Source organism: Dunckerocampus dactyliophorus, chromosome 13, assembly GCF_027744805.1.
Source record: "Dunckerocampus dactyliophorus isolate RoL2022-P2 chromosome 13, RoL_Ddac_1.1, whole genome shotgun sequence".
NCBI classification, from domain to species: Eukaryota; Metazoa; Chordata; class Actinopteri; order Syngnathiformes; family Syngnathidae; genus Dunckerocampus; species Dunckerocampus dactyliophorus.
Window position 1 is genome coordinate 21,059,726 of NC_072831.1, and position 18,670 is coordinate 21,078,395.

An 18,670-nucleotide genomic window follows, 5' to 3' on the forward strand; every position below is an offset into this window, starting at 1 on the left:
TTCTCTGTAAAAAAACCAAAAAAAAAAAACAAGCAAAATGCAAATAAATGCATTCAAGTGGCTCAAGAAGGTCACAAAATAAATAATAAAAAGACTCATAATGTTAGGTTATTATTTCATAGTGGCAGGTCGCACTTTTCCACAAACTTACTTTCCAGGTAATGTGAGGGTTGGTGGAAACTGAGACGTTAAGTGGTTGTTGCTTGTTGTTCAGTGGAGAGCAAATGCTTTATAGCACTTCTCCTCCACTTCTGTCTCCTTCTCAATCATATCTCCACATTTGGTGACCCTCGATGTCAGCAATATGTCGACCGACAATGGCGACACAAGCGCGGCCGTTGCTGACAAACTAACCAAAGCCCAGAAAAAGTATTTCCATGCCGTGGCTGCGCTGGACCTCCACTGTCTCTCATATCGAAGAAATGATATGACAATTTTAGTGGTTTTATAACTTTTTCATACCATATACCTTGAAATTGGTAACCGGCCCATGCCTAGTCATATGACATCAGTCAGCTGACAATACGCTTACTTACTCTACTCCAGCACTGGTACTGTATTCACTCAATACACTTTAAATACATATATTATAAACACAAGACAACTAATGCTATTGCTACAACTACATTATGTACCAACATCAGTCCTGCTGTTCTAGAAGAATATCAGGGGTTTGCTGCAGGTGTACAGATGACCAGATATGATGTCTATCAGTAACAGTACTATCGTAAGTAGAAGACGTGCGCTTCACAAATTGCAGTTTAACAAAATTGAAACATTTTACAAAGATAAAGAATTTACAAAATATCAACTAAAAAAAACTGCCACAAGTGCAGCGCAGCCGTGTGTTTGGACCCCAAAGCAGATACACACATGGTAAGATAAAGGTTTATGCGGGAATACAAATAGGTAAAAAAGCAGAACAAAAAGGTGTCTGCACCAGGAGATTGCAGCAAGGGTGAAGTAACAACAAAAACACAACACTAACCGGGACGAGGCCACACACCAAAAAAATAGTTGCTAAGCACGGTGGCAAGATGTTTCTTAGTTGGTCAACAGGATTGCACACTTGGAGGTATTTTGGTTCACTCCTCCTTACAAATACTCTCCAAATTCTGAAGGTGTCAAGTCTTCACATTCATGGAGGACACTGATTTTCATGTTGAATGCAGCATACTCCTCTTTGATTGAGTGCTACTGACATCCTGTAAATACATGAAATATATTTTGGTCAGATTCATTATGCTCTGTGTCTTTTTCTTAAGTAGGCCAGAGTTGACTGAAATTGTTGGAGTGGCCTCAAATGTTTTCAAGATTTATACACTGGCTTGTATGCCACATAAACAGCAATGCTGGCAATCATAATGGTGTCAGTGAAGCTGAAACTGGGAAGGACAACGATATGACAGTATTTGTTTAATTGTGTTATCATTACACCTGTTATTTCTTGTTTGTTTTTATTTTAGTGTTTTATTTAGGGGTGTAACGATTCATCTACTATATCGATGTATCGATTTATGATCCAACTGCATCGATCTGTGTGCAGCATCGAGCTGTAAGGAACACTAGAAAACCTTGGATGGTTTTATTTAGATGTGCTACAGACCTCTAAGTTTGCTTTTTCTACTCTAGTGGAAAAAAAACGGAAGAGTTTGACCAGTACCCTCATCAATACCAATCTACGGTAACATGTGAATCCTGAAGTAGGTTGACATCAGCTTTCACATCTCTCAAGGTAAGGATGCACCGCGGCTCTCGATACCTTTCTTCAACTCTGTCATGTTTTGTATATGTTTACGCATATGCGGGCCATACCATCATAAATATACTCTGCACCACGATGTTCACTTATTTAAGTTTTTCACAAGACATATTTTTGGGGTGATTAAAAAAGATATCAGCTTCAGCTACAAAATATATGGATATACTGTGACTGGAGATGCTACACTAGATTGCTACTGTATCAATGCAGCTGTCAGATGAAATATACTTGGCGTCTGATGCTTTCTTGATGCAGTGATCTTTATGAGAAAAACATGCACCATGCACCAGCATGCAACATTAAAAGAGATGATATTATATGTAGCAATGATGATTTTAGTTTCATGAAGAATGGAGGCAAGCCTGCAATGTTCTTTCAATTAGCATGGAAATGAGTATGACCCCTTTTGGCTGTTATATCTCAGTGGGGATGTACCATTGTGACTGAGGTGGCCCAATTTGGCTTTGACGCTGAAACGCAGCCATTTAATCAGGTTCGACTATGGAAATGAAGCTGGGCCATTCTGGAAATTTCAATCAATACAGTCTATGAATATTTTGTTTGTTCTTCGAGTTAATATATGTCTCATATATGTCTGCTATTTTCCCAAACTGCAGTAAATTATCTTATCAACAATAGCTGTTTTCAGGAATCCACACTGAGTGTACCTCCCTTGACATTGTGTTGCAGATTTGCTCAGCTTTCTCCTTTCCAAATTTCCCTTTCCTTTTTCTCTCTTGATCTGGCTGAGCGATCCAACCTTGATACATCCCTCTGGGATATTCTAGACTGCTGAACTCAGCTTGAAAAAAGAAGGAGAAAGCAGGTTGAGGAAGCAAGAGGGGACTAGATGTTGGGCATTGGAAAGGAGTCAGTCAGGCAATCTGCATTATTTGTGAAACATATGTAATTTTCTTTTATAGCATTTACCCTCAAGGAAAATGACTTCTTGAAGGCAAGTGAAGAGAGATAAAATATAGTCTGTGCATTTTTGAAAAAGTGGGCGATTGTTAAGATTCATGCCTCAAGCAGTATGAAATGTACACATAACAATTGTAATGCACTTGCACATATGCAAAGGGTAGGGTCTCAAAGCAAATAATGCCATTCTTGTAGCAAATAACATGTGAGAAAACAGGCCTTATCGGTCAGCATGATCCTCTGTAAGACAAGAGTTTGTGGTGTGGAGAGGACATACCAGGCTTTACAGTGATCATGAAAATGTGGCATAACATTGGCACAATCATTTTAACAGCCCCCGTCTTCAGTGGCCACTGGTCCCATGCTGCCTTCGTAGCAGTTTGACTTACCTGTTTTCTGATGACCTGGAAGCCATCAATAGCGAAACGGGATGATGGAACCCTGTTGATATTCTGTTATTAGTTTTTGTTATCACATTCATGCTAGGTGTTATGTGATATCAATATGTCATAATGACAGATTTGTTTTTTAGAATAATCCAGCAACCTGAAGGCAAAGCAAGGCAAGTTTATTTATAGAGCACAATTCGTGCACAAGGTCATTTCTAAGTGCTTTACAGAAAGAAGGCAAAAATCACTTCATAAAATCATTCCATAAGACATAGCAGTTCTAAAATCATGACATAAAGTTCCATAAAATAATTACATAAAACATAAAAGTAAAAATTAATTCAAAGTGATGAGTGCAAATACAATAGTTTCAGTTGTCACATGCACAGATGAATAAAGTGTTTTCAGCTGGATATCAACATTACCAAAGTTGAGGATTGTCTCACAGCTTCTGGAAGACTGTTCCAGATTTTGGCAGTAAAATTGAAAAGCAGCCTCGCCATGTTTGGTCCTGACTCTGGGCACCCACAGACCACCCACTGAGCTTCTCAGAGACAGACATGGTTCATATGGTTCTAGCATGCCATGGATGTACTTTAGCGCTAGACCATGAAAAGTGTCGCACACAAGCAGAGCTGTCTTAAAGTCTATTCTCTGAGCGAAAGGAAGCCAGTGCAGACACCTGAAGACTGGACTAATATGGTCATATTTCTTGGTTCTAGTCAGGCAGCAGCATTCTGGATGTACTGTGGCCGTTTTACAGCTTGTGTAGAGAGTTAGAGTAGCCGGCTATAGACAAAGGCATGGATTAGTCTCTAAGTCTGGCTGAGACACTATTCTCTTGCTTTTGGCAATGTCTTTAGGTGGTTAAAAGCTGCTGATATTATTGATTTAAAATGGCTGTCGAAGTCTGAGTCCATCATTACCCCTAGATTTCCAATCTGATGATGTCTGTGGGCCACAGACAATAATTTCAGTTTTGTCTGAGTTTTGCGGGAAAAAATTGTTTTGCATCCACACATTGATCTGTTTGATGCAGTGGCAAAGTAAATCAATCGGGCCATGTTCACCTGCCGTCGGTGACAATTAGATCTAAGTGTCGTCTGCAACCTGAAGTCATAAAATTCTAAATAATAATTGAATTACCACAGTATTTTTCTATAGCGTATAATAAAATTACATATTTGTTATTATTTCCCTTTTAATATAATTATAACTCATTTACCTGCACAATAGAATTAGATCTAATAACTGAACAGAAGCAGGTCTACAGATAAAGACTCAAGAACAGCTAGTGCAGATGTTTTGGTTCACTTGCTTCATTCTTTCCAACCTGCCAGTCAGACCCTTAAGAGGCGAGATGCTTGTTTGTTTCTCTTGCTTTTTTGTTGGTAATTGTCTTGCTTCAGGGAAAAGAGTGAGCGAGATCGTGACACAAACAAGAAGAGATCAAAAAACAGACTGTTTTATGTTTTTAATGAAAAAGAAGTGCCACACTTTTCATGGTTCTGGAGTTCAGTGAGAGGCTGACACATTTGCCGAAGGATGTCAGCCTGGAACTCTTAACCTGACTTCAACCTAGCATTAATTTATTTTTTATATTTCTAGAATGAGCATGTACAGGATTTGAGTTCACATGTTAAATCACCTTACTGCAGAAGCACATCAGGATGATACTTATCAGAGGAAATATCCAGGGCATTGGCTGAATACAAACACTGTTTTGGTCAACTTAGACTGGAGACCAGCCTGTCAACTGGAATAGACTCCAGCTCACCCGTGACAATGAACAGGATATGTGGTAGAAAATGAACAAATGAATTTAATGTGTTGGAATCTGCATAATTTTGCCATGTGCAGTACCTGGCTTGATGCCCTGCATTATACGCTCATCAGCTTGTCATTTTCAGCTGAGGGTTCAAATTGATGTGAGGCACGATTCCTTTTTGTGTGTTGTTTTTTGGCACATTGTTTTAAGTTGAATTTTGTTTCACTGCGGTTCTGAAATGTTCCCCCTTTATATTTCATGGCATAGAGTCACGCGCAGAGGCCGTACAGGGGCTTAAATTGGGCATTAACCTACAGTATGCATTCTGGTGGATTATAAAGGCAATTCCTTCATAACATCATTAACTTAGTGTAAACAATGTCTTATTATGTAAGTGTTTACTACCATCAACAACCAAAATTATACTGGAAACTGGCAGATGTGTGTGTCAAAGGGTCTGGATGGAGAGATGAAAAAGAGGGATGAATGAATAGCTGCAATCTCATAGTGTTGCAAATACATGGATGGATGGGTGGGTAGAGTAAAATATGTGAGTTGTAAGTATTTAGATATGTCTGACCTTTCTATCACCCTCTGCAATAATGTTACTAAAAGCAGTCCAATAAAAGAAAGAAAAGAAAGAAAACTCTCATCACTTATTAACAACATTTGACAATTTGTTCTCCTGCATGTCCTGGTAAAAGTACCATGCTACCCATAGTACACAACTCATTAATACCCGTTTGTAATACAGAGGCACAATTCAATTTATACACATGATGTCCTCACCACGGACAACTTACGAGTATGTTCAAGTGTCAGTGAACCGGTTCACGTCAATGCCCCTTCACGCCGGGTTCCAACTTCTCAGCCACACACTCCAGACGTCCTGCAAGTTCCCCGTACACTGCCACTGCCAAAATTCTTACCGTCTTCCTTGTCAATCTCCTGTGCAAACTAATTTGGTAAAAAAAAATCTTGACTCCGGTTGCCCAGAATCCTTGAAATTGCCACAAATGCGCTAGGAGATGTCATGTTTACTTCCTAAACACACTCATACGAGTGTGTGCCTGCACTTCCCGAACGCATAGCATTCACATTACACACAAGTACAAGTTGCATGTTTTTTTTTAGTAATGTGAACAACTACATGAAAAGATCGGATTTTATTTTTTTTAAAAATCAGACCCTGCAGTGTGAACGCAGCCTAAATTAACAGCTAAGTCACTCACACTGTACACAGAACACATAAAGTAGAGCAATAAAAAGATTAAATAGAAGAATTAAACAAAACGGAAAAAACTCCTTACTTTAATCCCAGTGGTTGGCTTCACACTGGAAGGGGTGTTGCAAAGGAGGGAGAGACAGGCTTATTGGGAGGAGTAGGCGTCAATAATAAAACCACAACACTGTTTGCTGTTCAGGTTGTCCTAGAAATCATTTCACCTCACATCCAAGCAGGCTTCTTCAGTTCATGCTCACGACTCGACAGCACATGTTCATTTCAAAGAAGAAGATCCTTTCACATGTTCAGAGATACCATCTTTATCTTCGATGATGGTTGCGGTGTGTTTGTGCGGGTTGGACCGGGCATGCAGCCAATGGTGATTTCTCCAATTTTCCGCTGAGCATTCCACAATGTCTAATTTCACTTCATTTTTCACTTTCCTTTGGCGTGCTGGCCCCATAGGAGTCTGCCTCATGCTTGGGAGAGATAATGGAGGTCAACGTTACAGCTGACTAAGAAGAACAAATGTGACATTGTCCTATTTTGGATTTTTGGGGCCGATGCAGATACTGATATTGGGGGCTGAAAAAAGCTGATATCCGATATATTGGCCGATAACCGATAGACACACAAGAACCGAGCGACAGAATCTCCGTGCAGCAAAAAAAAATTAATATATCGGGTACATATTCACCGATATTGATTAATTGGTGTTACGTCATAATCGGCCTGCCGATAAATCGGTCAAGCTGTAGTACATACATACAGTATTGGTCATGCTCTGCAGTTGACACACTCATTTAGGCAGTTGATCAAACTATAATTGTGATTTAAGAGGACAAATGGGCAATAAGTAAGGCTTTTAACACAACTGGGGAGAAAAGGAACATTAATGGTTTTGCAAATCTTGCCATGTCTTCCTTAGATTCCTTAGTCTTCCTTAAATATTTTTTTCTACAAATGATTTGATTTGTGGGAGGGAATTATTAGTCTTTTATGTGTGAAACGTATACAAGCTCAACTTTCCACAATATCTATGCTTCTGAAATGGAAAATGTTTGTCATTTTTGCTAAAGGCTTTTGGCTACGTGAGTTGCTACTCACATCATATACCCAAACCTCTGACTGCCAACAATAGAGTTAGAGAGTCTTGACATATCTACAATCTTGGCTCGAAATGCCAATCAATGCAAAATATCTTAACCATAAAACAAGACAATCAATAACCACGAGCATCATCAAGTCATGCTGAACGAATGTTAAAGGGGAGTGTTGTGTGGCAGAGATGGTGTGATCAAGTTTCTCATGTTGTATGTTGCTGTCCTCTGGAAACAACAACAAAGTGGGACATAATGCCATAAAGCTTAGTGTCTGCCTGGACAATTTTACAACAATGTTATGATATTTTGGGACCATGTGTTCTTAATTATGAGCTTTAACAAAGAACGCCACTCAAAATTCTATTCTCTTTTGTATGGAAGTACAGGGCATGCATGTATCTATTACCAACCATTATGCATAGTGTTATTTTTAAAGATCAGTCAATAACGTAGTGTTATTTTTAAAGATCAGTCAATAACTAAAAAGTTATTGACTGATCTGTCAGTCTGTTGTTTATCACACCCGAGGCATCAGCAGGAAATGAAGCGTATGAAACGGAATGTTGATGGTCGCCATACTTGTTTACTCTACACTCAACATACCACAGCCTGGATAGAAATCATGTATGAATGACAGAAATTGTAAAAACACAGGAAGGTTTGGAAGTGGCGTTTTTTTTGTTTGTTTTCTGCATTTGGGGCTCGTGACGCAATTTGGAATGCTAAAAGTTCAAGGAACTGAAAAACGCAAAATACATTCAAACAAAACACTTATCTGACCCTTGGACCACCACAAGGTTTGTACAATCTGACCAAAACCAAAAATGATTGGGGGAAAAAAATAACCTCACACAAATGCAAGGAGGTTTAACAGTTATCAATGGGACATTGCATGTGACAGAAGCGTATCACACTAGACTTGAGCTAATCGTGCAAGAAAACAACTTATTTGAGTCTGTTCAGCTTAGGGTCACCAAAGGTCCTCTGTTCTCACTTCCCATGTCCTGTTTTCACATCCTGTCCTGGCCATCCTATTTTTATCTTTCTAGAAAGTCATGAAATTGTCCTGGTTTCCTTGTTTATCATTGGGCCATTAAATTGCTGGCATTAGGGCACTCCACTACATGTGACGTATCCTGAGAAATTGGAATTAGTGTTATCAAAAAGCCAAAGAAAAAGCAAAACATGCAGTAAAACGAGCATAATTAATCATCTGACGCTTGCTGAGTTGAGTTGAAGAACAAGGGGCAAATACTGGTCCAAAGGACATTTTTGTTTGTTTTAGGGGTTTGGGACCCCAAAATGGGGGAATATATTGTAGAATCTGAACTTCAGTTGCACTTACATAATCTGATTATTATGTAAGATGATTCCCAAATGTTTTACCAAAAAGCTCAGCTTCCAGGAATATATTGAAGAATAACGTGTGGTGACCTTCGATTACACTCTGGGGTCGATGTGACCGGATCACTTACATAAGTTGTACACAAGATGGTTTCCAGACGTGATTCCAAAATGTTCTGCCGAACAGTGCTTCCAGTCAGGAAGCATGACCAGATAAGGACAGAGGTCTGGTAATCCATGTCATTTATGTCGTTTAGTGGGTGTATTTAAAGGAAGAACTTTGGCACATTGTTCCTGAAAATATTGGTTACATTCCAAACCTGAACAAGCATTTGACCTTAGGTCCCTGTGTCGTTCAGTTTTTTTGGAATCATTTTCGTGCCTGTTTTTGAACATTCTTCTTTTGGGGTTTGTGTCTTTGGTTTTATAGGTAGTATTTTGTAATTCAGTATTCAGTATTCCATACAGAGGAGGCATACTTTATATATAATGAAATTAAATTAGAATGCATAAGGACAAGTGTCCCGGTTTTCGGTGATCAAGTCTTTGCCTGGGTTTTTCACTTATTTTGGTATTTTGTGGCACTTACTCTAAAAGAAAGACCAACTGCACCAAAGGTTAATAAGATAACTCACTTTGCATGTTTATTATTGTTTATTATAGCTCTCACTCTGCAAAAGTACCTACAAAACAGCACAACTTCCATCCATTTTGGGAAAAACTCCAGCAAAATCAGGCATTTAAGGGCGCAACAATCTACAAAAAAATCCTGGGGGCATTCATTTTTATTCCAAAAAGAAACCCAGTTGCCTTCTCTCAATTTTCAGGGATTATTTGTTATCATATGAAGCCTGGATATGCTGGTAATAGCCTCATGACAAGCACGAATTGTAGCACTAAAACATAAGAGATAAGAGTGCCCTCCAACCAGCTACCTTGGTAATGGTGTCCCTGAGCAAGGACCATTCTCGATGCAGCAATATTCTGCTTGATCTGGAGGAATTGGATAATTGCACGGAGGGCACAGTGGGGGAGATGCAATACCCGTTTGTGTTACAAGGTCCATCTGACTGATCCACACCACCTGAACCAAATGTTTTAATGTGTTAAAATTATTTGTTGTGCTTTTCAATTGAGCAAACGTTGTCCTCCAGTGCCCCTATATCCTTTTCAATATGAATACGTTTTGTCAGACAGCTTGTAGATTTCTACCCTTCCTGACCTAAAGGTCTTTGTGTCTTTACAACACGGCTTGCCCCGCACTCTACTCTGCTATCTCTTTGTGTGTTTGATGCTATCGTTTTTCATTGTCTCCCATCCTGCGATCAGTTACCAATGAGCACCATTCTCTTTCTCTGCCTTGTCTCTTTCTGAGCAGCTTGTTCCGACGTTATAGAGTTTCACCCACACGTGGCTACAATTTCCCCTATGAGTTTCCGGGGGTCTGTGAGGATTAGATAACAATTAATTTCATATAACAAGTGGCCTGAACTTTTTGCATTAAATTAAGTGTTCTTTACTGTAAAGTTTACCAGCAATTCGTCGATAAAATTCCACACCATCTCTTCAGTGTACACATTGGGTGGAAAGTTGCATTTATGTGACTATTTATGACAAATGGTTTCCATAGTTTTCATTGGATTCTCGAGAGCGTCCGTGACACGGAAATGGTCAAGACAGCCACAAAAAGGAAGGATGTTCTTGAAAAAGAATAACCTTGCTTCAATGCCTGTATTCACCCTGAAGCAAGCGTTGTCCTCACAGTTTTCCAAGCACTCCTGTCTAGGTCACCTCTGTCCACATACCCCAAACGTCATAGAAGGTTAACTTTTTGATTTTAACATTCTAATTGGCTTTTTTTCACCTCTAGCCGGCAGGACAGGGTGTCCTTGGATCTGTTTGAAGTGTGGACATACAGTAGAAATTGACAGTTATTACTTTTAGTACGGGATACTTTTGAAATCCTTGTTGTTGACTGAAATGAATTCATACTGTGATTTTATTTAGTCGTTAATTCATAATCTAGGGCTATGTTCACATTGTAGAGTATGATGCCCAATTCCGATTTTTTGTTAACATCCGATATTTTTATGTAGTCATTCACATTACCAAAAAAAAAATGTGACTCGTATTTGTGCAGCATGTGAAGGCAACGCATCTGTGAAATGATGTGCATGCGCACAAACATGCGGCTCGGTTAATTTTTTCACGAAACATGGGCCCCAGTCCTGGCGCATTAGTAGCAATTTCAAGGATTTTGTGCACGCACAATCAATGTTTTTGTAATCAAATTATGTGAAGAGGGCAAGACTTTTGTGGGAAACTTGGTACAACGTATGCTCAAAGGAGCATGTGGGTGCTTAGGGGTCGAAGCCAGGAGTGGTGGGACATTGACGTGAGCCGCTCCTAATTTTCAGAAAAACGTTTGCCCACATCTGTGAGTACCTACCCCGAACTCTCACACGGCAAAACAGAACTTTGGATGATGTGTAGGTTGAATATAGACGACCGTTCAGACTGCAGTACATCAGATACGTATAAGATTTAAATCCACATACTGTACGAAAGAGGCCTGTGTCACATTTTAAAAAAATGTGAATTGTACTGTTCATACTGATATGAAAAAATCAGATACAGGTCGCATACGAGCATCATAATTTTTAACATTTACATTTTAACCTTCCAAATGTCCAGTTTCTTCTATGTTACTCCACAAATGTGTGGACTTGGTCAAAACTCTTCCAGTCAGACCAACATACGAGAGCATTTGTCCAGTACAGTTGATCATTTGAAATGTTATCGTCTGTGAACCAGTGATTAGCCTTCCATCAAACTCTGAAATGTGATTGCTCTGCATGTGGGAGCCACACAACATACCGTATTTGTTCAGCAGTGGTTCATGCTGTTTTTCCCAATCTCCACTATAATCAGTTTTATTTTGTTTAAAGCCCAATTTTCACTTGAAAGAAAAGTAATACACTTGTAATATTATTTAATATTACCATAACTCATCCCTTTCCAGTTGAGTAAATAAACATTCTGGCCACATTTTAAGGAAATACGGTAAATTAGTTTTATGTCCATCCATCTGTCCCATAATGTATTTGTTAACTGCAATGTGGAACATTTACACAGGAAGTGCACTATGGTGGCCCCAAATTTGATTTAGATGTCTCGTGCTTGCGCTCACTGAAGAAATAAGAAGATACAGAAACTTAACAGGAATTGGGCTTCTTATGTCTTTATAGTGGTGTCTGGTGTCTGTCTGCATTGTCGAAGCTAAAGAAACTCTACTGAACAAGCTCACGTGTCCGTGTCCGTGTGGACTGCCCCTTAGTTTTTCGTCTTTTGTGCTTAAAAATGCTTACTTGTAGTCACATTTTAGTCATTAGTTTGTGAAATCCCACCCTATAATGTATCTGTACTGTTGGGTTTGTTTGGTGTTTAGTGTGTGTGTCTCCCAAAGTTGATTGTAATCATGCTGCTTATGTTACAGAAAAAGGGTGCTGTTCATTTAGACAGCAACAGGTTTAAAATGCTACATTTCCCAGCATGCAATATTGATTTCTCCACCGAGCGTCTTTCAATGTTTAACAATTAACACTGACAATTAACAGTGACAATTAACATTTGATTGACAGGTATTGACAGGTGGCATGCGGGTATTTTGTAGCAAGGGCCAATATACAGTACATGCATCCACACTGACCATACACCCTTAGCCTTGACAACACAGAAACACAAGCTGCATTTAGCCTAGTTATCATGCAGTCACACACGCACAGTAGTGATCGGTGTTTAACCTACATACTATGGTGATTAGCCAGTTGCTGTTGAAGTCTCCACACATCAAAAGCAACAAAGCCCAAGCATGGCAGGTTATTCTGTCGCACTTGTATGATGCCACAAGCAAATGCTATTATCCTCATGTTAAAGTCACTTGCCATATCCAATAACACACGAAGAGCTGCTTGATACAAACACTGTCATACAACTAATGGGAACTAACTTTTTTTTTTTTACAACAGACTTGTTCAAGAGTAGGGTTGCAAAGGCTCAAAAGATTTGTTAATATTCAGAGTTGGAAACTTTCCAACTCAATTAGATTTTGATTTGTTTGTTCAGTGAGCATCAAAATGCATGAATGTTGTTATCTTCAGTACTTTTTTAATGCAGGCTTTAAAAATCATCAAGTGTGTGCAATGGGAGGTTAAAAATAAATACATGCATGGATGTGGACTCAATAACACTCATTAAGTTGTGTGTTATGTACATAGGACTGATGGATGCATAATCTAGATTAGCATTCATCGGGTTGTTTTAATTTAACCAGTATTATTTTGTAAAATGGGAATTTCTATTTTTAAAAATAACTGCAGTCGTCCCTCGTCACTTTGCATTTCGAATTTCGCGGCTTCAGTCGATCACGGTTTTTCAAAATATATTAATTAATAAATCAGCGCTGTTTTACAACTTATTAGTCAAAAAATATGCATATTTAAGCACATTTGACGTATTTCTGGCCTAAATTAAGCATTTTTCAAGCAAAAAAATGGCAAAATGAACTAAAATACAAATATAAGGGATAGGGCTTTCTTTGACTAAGGATTTTCACTGATCAATTATATATAATTTTTTTAAAGGGTTGAGCTAATGGCAATCCCGACAAATAAACAGATCTCCTTCGTGACTTTTTACAAAACTAAGAAACAGGCCAAAACAATCAGATAAACAAATAAACATGATAGATGTGCAACAACAGTACCTGAATTTATGTAGTGACACAGAAAGCAAGACAAACAAAACTGGAACAAGGTCGCACACATCAGAAATGGCCTGAAAAACAACAACATGCCAAAACTATCATTTATCAGCCAAATGTTTTGCCTCAAAATTTACTGTTGGGATGTAAAATGAAGTTGGCATAACATCCTTACCCGTTTTAAATATGATATTATATTCAATGATGTTCAACGATGATCTTGTGTTGTGATATGTAAGAAGCTGTGGACACAAGTTGCAAGTTTCACTTTGTGGAGTCATCTTTAACCTCATCTTTAACCTTTAACTTCCCCAAAATACTTTCACACTTTCTTTTTTTTTAGTAGCCATTATGAGCAAATAAGTCCATCAATGTCGACGGTCTTCCTAGTGTTCAACGCTCACATCAGCTTCTTTGGATTGTTCCTCCGAAACAGATGATTTTATTAATGTGTGGTCTTCTGTTTAACAGACGCGTCATTTTCAATTCTTTATTTTCACAAATTAGGTAGCCATGGCCACTCCCCCCCCCTGTAGTCAGAATGATACAATTTTGATCACATGGCATTTTTATGATGGTGAGATTCATAGTCGACTCAGACTGCTCGTCGACTATTCTAAGACACCCATAATAAGGGTTTCTGAAGTATTACAATACATGTTGTTGATATATAGTATTCCACACAGGTCACTTGCTGTCAGTAACATTGCATTGACGAGACAACAGGAAGTATAATGCAACTCTCCCAGTGCGAGTCTAGTATGTCTTAAATGGCTTATTGTCTGCCTTTTATGTCTACTATATTGAGTAATACGACTGTAAAGGTGATTATAGGGATGTTATGTCATGTCTAAAGGGCTCTAATAATGTCAGAAAAACATATTTAGTACGTCCTAAAAGGTTTTGTATGCTCTATGAAAAATATTTTTTTGCAAATTTAAATGTTTTCATTCTGCACTGCACTGATTATCACCAGCTTTTTTGTCACTCGTCTAAAGATGCACAGACTATTTCAGGCAATATACTATGTAACAAAATAAACCTTAAGTCAAACTTCAATGTTTAACAAAGGAAAAGTGAGTTCTGTCTTCATAAAGGGCATGAATTAGTAGGCAGCCAAATTGTTTGTTTCTTTTCACACTCATATTTACCCTACTTACAGTTACAGAGGAATACAAAAAAGTAACTCATGTTTATTACATAACAGTTGACCTTTCAAAAAAATGTAGTGGCCAATATAGACAACCTACTTTTCAATAATTGCCATGAGTATTCTTTCCATAGAGTTTGTCAGTTTCTTAATCAGTTGAGTTAACTTTCATTGACGCAGCAAAGGCAGCCTCCAAATACTGTTCAAATAGGTGCGTTCTTTTCCCTCGCAAATCTGATGTTAGTGATTTAGAAACTCACAAATTCTCAATAAGAGTTCAGTCTTTTGAGGAATGGGCTCATTATTTCATCATTATCTTGGAGGCCCATAATTCTTATGAGAAATCTGTCATTTTCCGTGGTTTCTGTCTTCTGACTCTGAACATCCTGTACGTTTGGACACTCCCGAGTGCAGCTCTGAATCAAGAGGATCATGGTTACCTGGTAGCTTCACATTGTAGTTCCTCTCAAGCATTGTGTAGTCAGTTTGCATCTTTTTTGTGTGTTGCTTGTGATCCTGTCGACTATTTCCAGGAAAACATTTGATGGTCCAGCAGTTACGTCTCAGTAGTTTAGCTATTTCAAGAGCGTTGCATCCGTCTGAACTGCATTTCAAAAATATTGACGTCTCATTTTCAAATAAATCTCTTGCTTGTCCTATTTTACCTAAGGCAATGAAGCTGCCTAATACTTGTTTTCTTGCATATTCATATACTAAGGCAGGCGGCGCAGACATTATGAAGAAGTTTCAAACACTGAGAAAAAAACAAATAAGTCATAAAAAGTACATAGCAGCATTAGAGTATTACATATTTTTGATATATAAAGAAATGAACTTTCAGATTGTGCTTCTTAAAGAGCAAACCAAACCAGGATGGTGTTTTACAGATCACTTACACACATACACAGTACACATATAGCTGAATAATAAACAACAAATATAGCGACTTCTGATCAATCCATGTCAATTTCAGACTTAATGTACAGATTTAAGCCTCACTCATCTCCGATTAAACCACGCCCACTCAGAGTACAGATAATTTAGATGGGTGAACAGATACAGATGCAGATAGTGGTGTACTCATCCCTAATGGATATGATATACCAAAAAAATCTATTATGTTGTAATTTCTCCAACCTTAATAACGTTTTTTTAGGAGTGGGGGGGGCTGTGACGTTTATATTGCACATGCATAGTAGAAATGTTGTTGCCTGACGTTTACACTCTTTAACTGCCATAAAGTAGATAGGCGGCTAACGTAGATTACACAAGCCGACCGGATGTAATAAACTTAACTTGGAAATTGTTTACATTTATTGCAGATGTTATCTCAGCACACTTTATATACACACTTGTATGCAGTATGCTGGTACCAGAAACTCATACAGTGATTTGTACAGATGAATAAATAAATATTATGAGGTTCTCGATAGTATTCACTTTCAAGTGGGATCACCTGGATAGGCTGCATAGAAGATGAATGGATTGGATCTCACCGACTTGTGCTAAGATTCAGATTCCACAAAGTTTAGCAATGGTATGAGTGTTTGTTAGTGTGTGTTAAAAGGTAGTGCCTGTAAATAATAGAAAAGTGTGCTCATGTTCAAATCAGTCTAAATAATTCAAAGAATCCCGCACGAACAAATCCACTATCCCCGTGACGCACCGTTTGCATGCCACAATACAACCTGTGGTGGGTTTCTGTTGGCCTGTCAGCTTCTCTTGTGCGCTGTATCTCATTTCTTATTGAGGGTTTATGCATGGAGTATTACAAGGTTAAAACACCTTTTTGGGGCAGTCAACATCTCAGTAGGCTGGCTCTGGACCAGCAGTTGCCATCATCTGTTTCAAAACGTGACTTTTGCTAAAGTACAGCCTGGAGCTGAGCTCACAGGGTGAAGATACGAAAGCTCTTTATTATACATTAATAACAACAAGAGGGAATGCGCAAGTAGCAAGAGCCAGGAGATTCTCTAGGACTACTCAGCAATTTAATCTATATTTTAAGGCCTCTGTTGTTCTAGGTTTGTCCTTGTGCTATAAATACTCGTTTTAAATATGAGTGGTATAATGAAGACGTTAAGTCAGACAGGCAGGCCTAAAAGAGATCATTCTGTTAGACTGTTAAGACGATGTCAGATACAGTATCTCCTCATCTTAGATAAATCATGAATGCATAACATTTTGGTTGCCATTTTCAAATTCTAAACCTGTGCAAAACATTGCTGGACAACAGGAAAGCAACTGAAAAATCATTGGGATAAAATATTAACTTCTTACCAGCTTGATGCGACCCGGAATTATAGATGACAGCAACATATTTGAGAAGAAGAATATGGAAATAGTTCTCAGCAAATTGCATTGACAGCACACTCATAAACAAAGATCTCATTGCATGCATGAACAGCCATAAAATACTGTACTTATCCATGCACGAATAAGTCATTGGCTTTCATGGCCTGAACACCTCATTAGTGGACCCAACAAGATGTAAAGAAATGATATGTCTACATTATACTTCTTTCATTCCTTGCGAGTGTCAAAGGAAGTATAGGCCACCAGATTGTTCGAAATGTCAGCTTCAGTGATGTTGAGGAAATCGTTTAAATCTTCAGAAAAGTCTTTCTTTTTAAGAGTATGTGGATCCGCTCCATCACTTTCAGCTATTTTTGAAGTTAACTGGCTTTTATATTTGGCGCTAAACCTTTATAATACTCAGACATCTGCGCATTTCTGTGGCAACTGAGCAGAGGCCTATTGAATGTTTGCCCCCCGAGCCAAACCCGGCAGTGACGCGGACTGCCTCCAGGTCATGTGCTTGCAAGCCAGCAATAGGACACTCATTGAAATTCACATAATGAGAGATGACAAATATTCAGTTGAAATGTGTTCAGCTGTTCAAGATGGCAGTCGATGTACGCATACGCAATGTTGTCTCCTTGTGACACACATGACATTAGGTGAAAACATGTCACAAATTGTCACATCTCAGCTTAAAATGGAGCACTTGGTATCTTGGAAGGTTGTACTTGTTGACTGTTAACCCACTGCCATATGTGTTTTTTTACAAGTCTTTGACAGACCTGATCTTTTCTGTAGTGTTTACATCTATTATTTATTACACTTGCTCTCTGCTACATTCATTTTGTGTGACTTTTGAGAAGAGGAGAAGAAATTATGACATTTATGGAATGGGATAGATGAAATACTCTGTGCCAATGTGAAAAACACAACATAATTGCTTTAGTGTCTGCTCTGATATTGAAACAACCACTCATTCGGCAGCGGCATTGCAAAATAGCTGCTACAATGCCAGAAAAATCCTATTATTTTTAGTCTCTTGTCATCTTGCTGTGCCAACATAGATGTTGCAATGCTAGAGAATCTGAGTGGCAAGCGTTGAGATGAGGAAATATGCTCAAATATTCCTCTTGTCATCTTTTTTTAATTGCTGGGAAGAAGAAAGATGACAATATATTTCCTGCTCACACACTCTTACTCTGTCTGGTGTCAAAGGCATTAGTGCAGTACGGCAGAAAATGAGATTGTGGATAGACAAGCGAGGCGGCGATGAATACCTCGGCACTCCCTACTGCTTCTTCAAACAGAATATACCCAGACAACATATTCAAACACGTGGAAAGAATGTAGCATTACAAGATGCCATAACATAACCTGTTCATCACTGCCTCACTTAGGCTGATCCAATTCACCGTTCTGCAGATATATAGATGTGGGGATTTATGTGCATGTGTGCGCTCGGGTTTATGTGTATATTCTTATGTAAGCACCGAGCCTCCTCATGCCTCCAGGATAATGATGGAAACAGTTTGTCATCCTCCCACCTTTCTGTGTCTTTCTCCTCCTCCCTTTCCACCATTCAGCTATGAAAATCCCTGTTGCATAGTGGGAACATTTCAAGGGCAACCTTGCCGTGGCCTCATTACAGAAAGCAAATTAATTACTGATGTCAAGTGCATGTAGAAAAATTGTGAACACTGTACGTATGCCTGAGGCATTGTCACTACCTGTCAGATGTTATACCTGCCGAATGAAAGCATTTGCCATCAGTCTTTCTTCAGGTACAGCGGAACCTTGTTTAGGAGCATTAATTGGTTCCAGAAAGTCAGACTCTCACCAAAATAATGCTAACCAAAAAAAAATTTCCAATAAGAAATCATGTAAATCCAATTAATCCATTTCAGCAATCCAAAATTGTTAACAAAAACATTTTAATAGTTTTACC

At 38.6% G+C, this 18,670-nt stretch overlaps 1 protein-coding gene across 2 annotated transcripts in view; it reads left to right on the forward strand.

Moving 5' to 3' along the window:
• Positions 1-18,670, forward strand: part of lrfn5a (leucine rich repeat and fibronectin type III domain containing 5a) — a 112,038-nt gene that overhangs the window by 49,219 nt on the left and 44,149 nt on the right. Inside the window, exon 2 of one of the 2 annotated variants that reach the window (XM_054795916.1) lies at positions 1,633-1,735. The exons of the other annotated variant lie outside the window; for it this stretch is intronic. The gene's annotated coding sequence lies outside the window, so the exon portion shown is untranslated. The remainder of the gene's footprint in view (positions 1-1,632; positions 1,736-18,670) is intronic. 2 annotated transcript variants of the gene reach the window in all.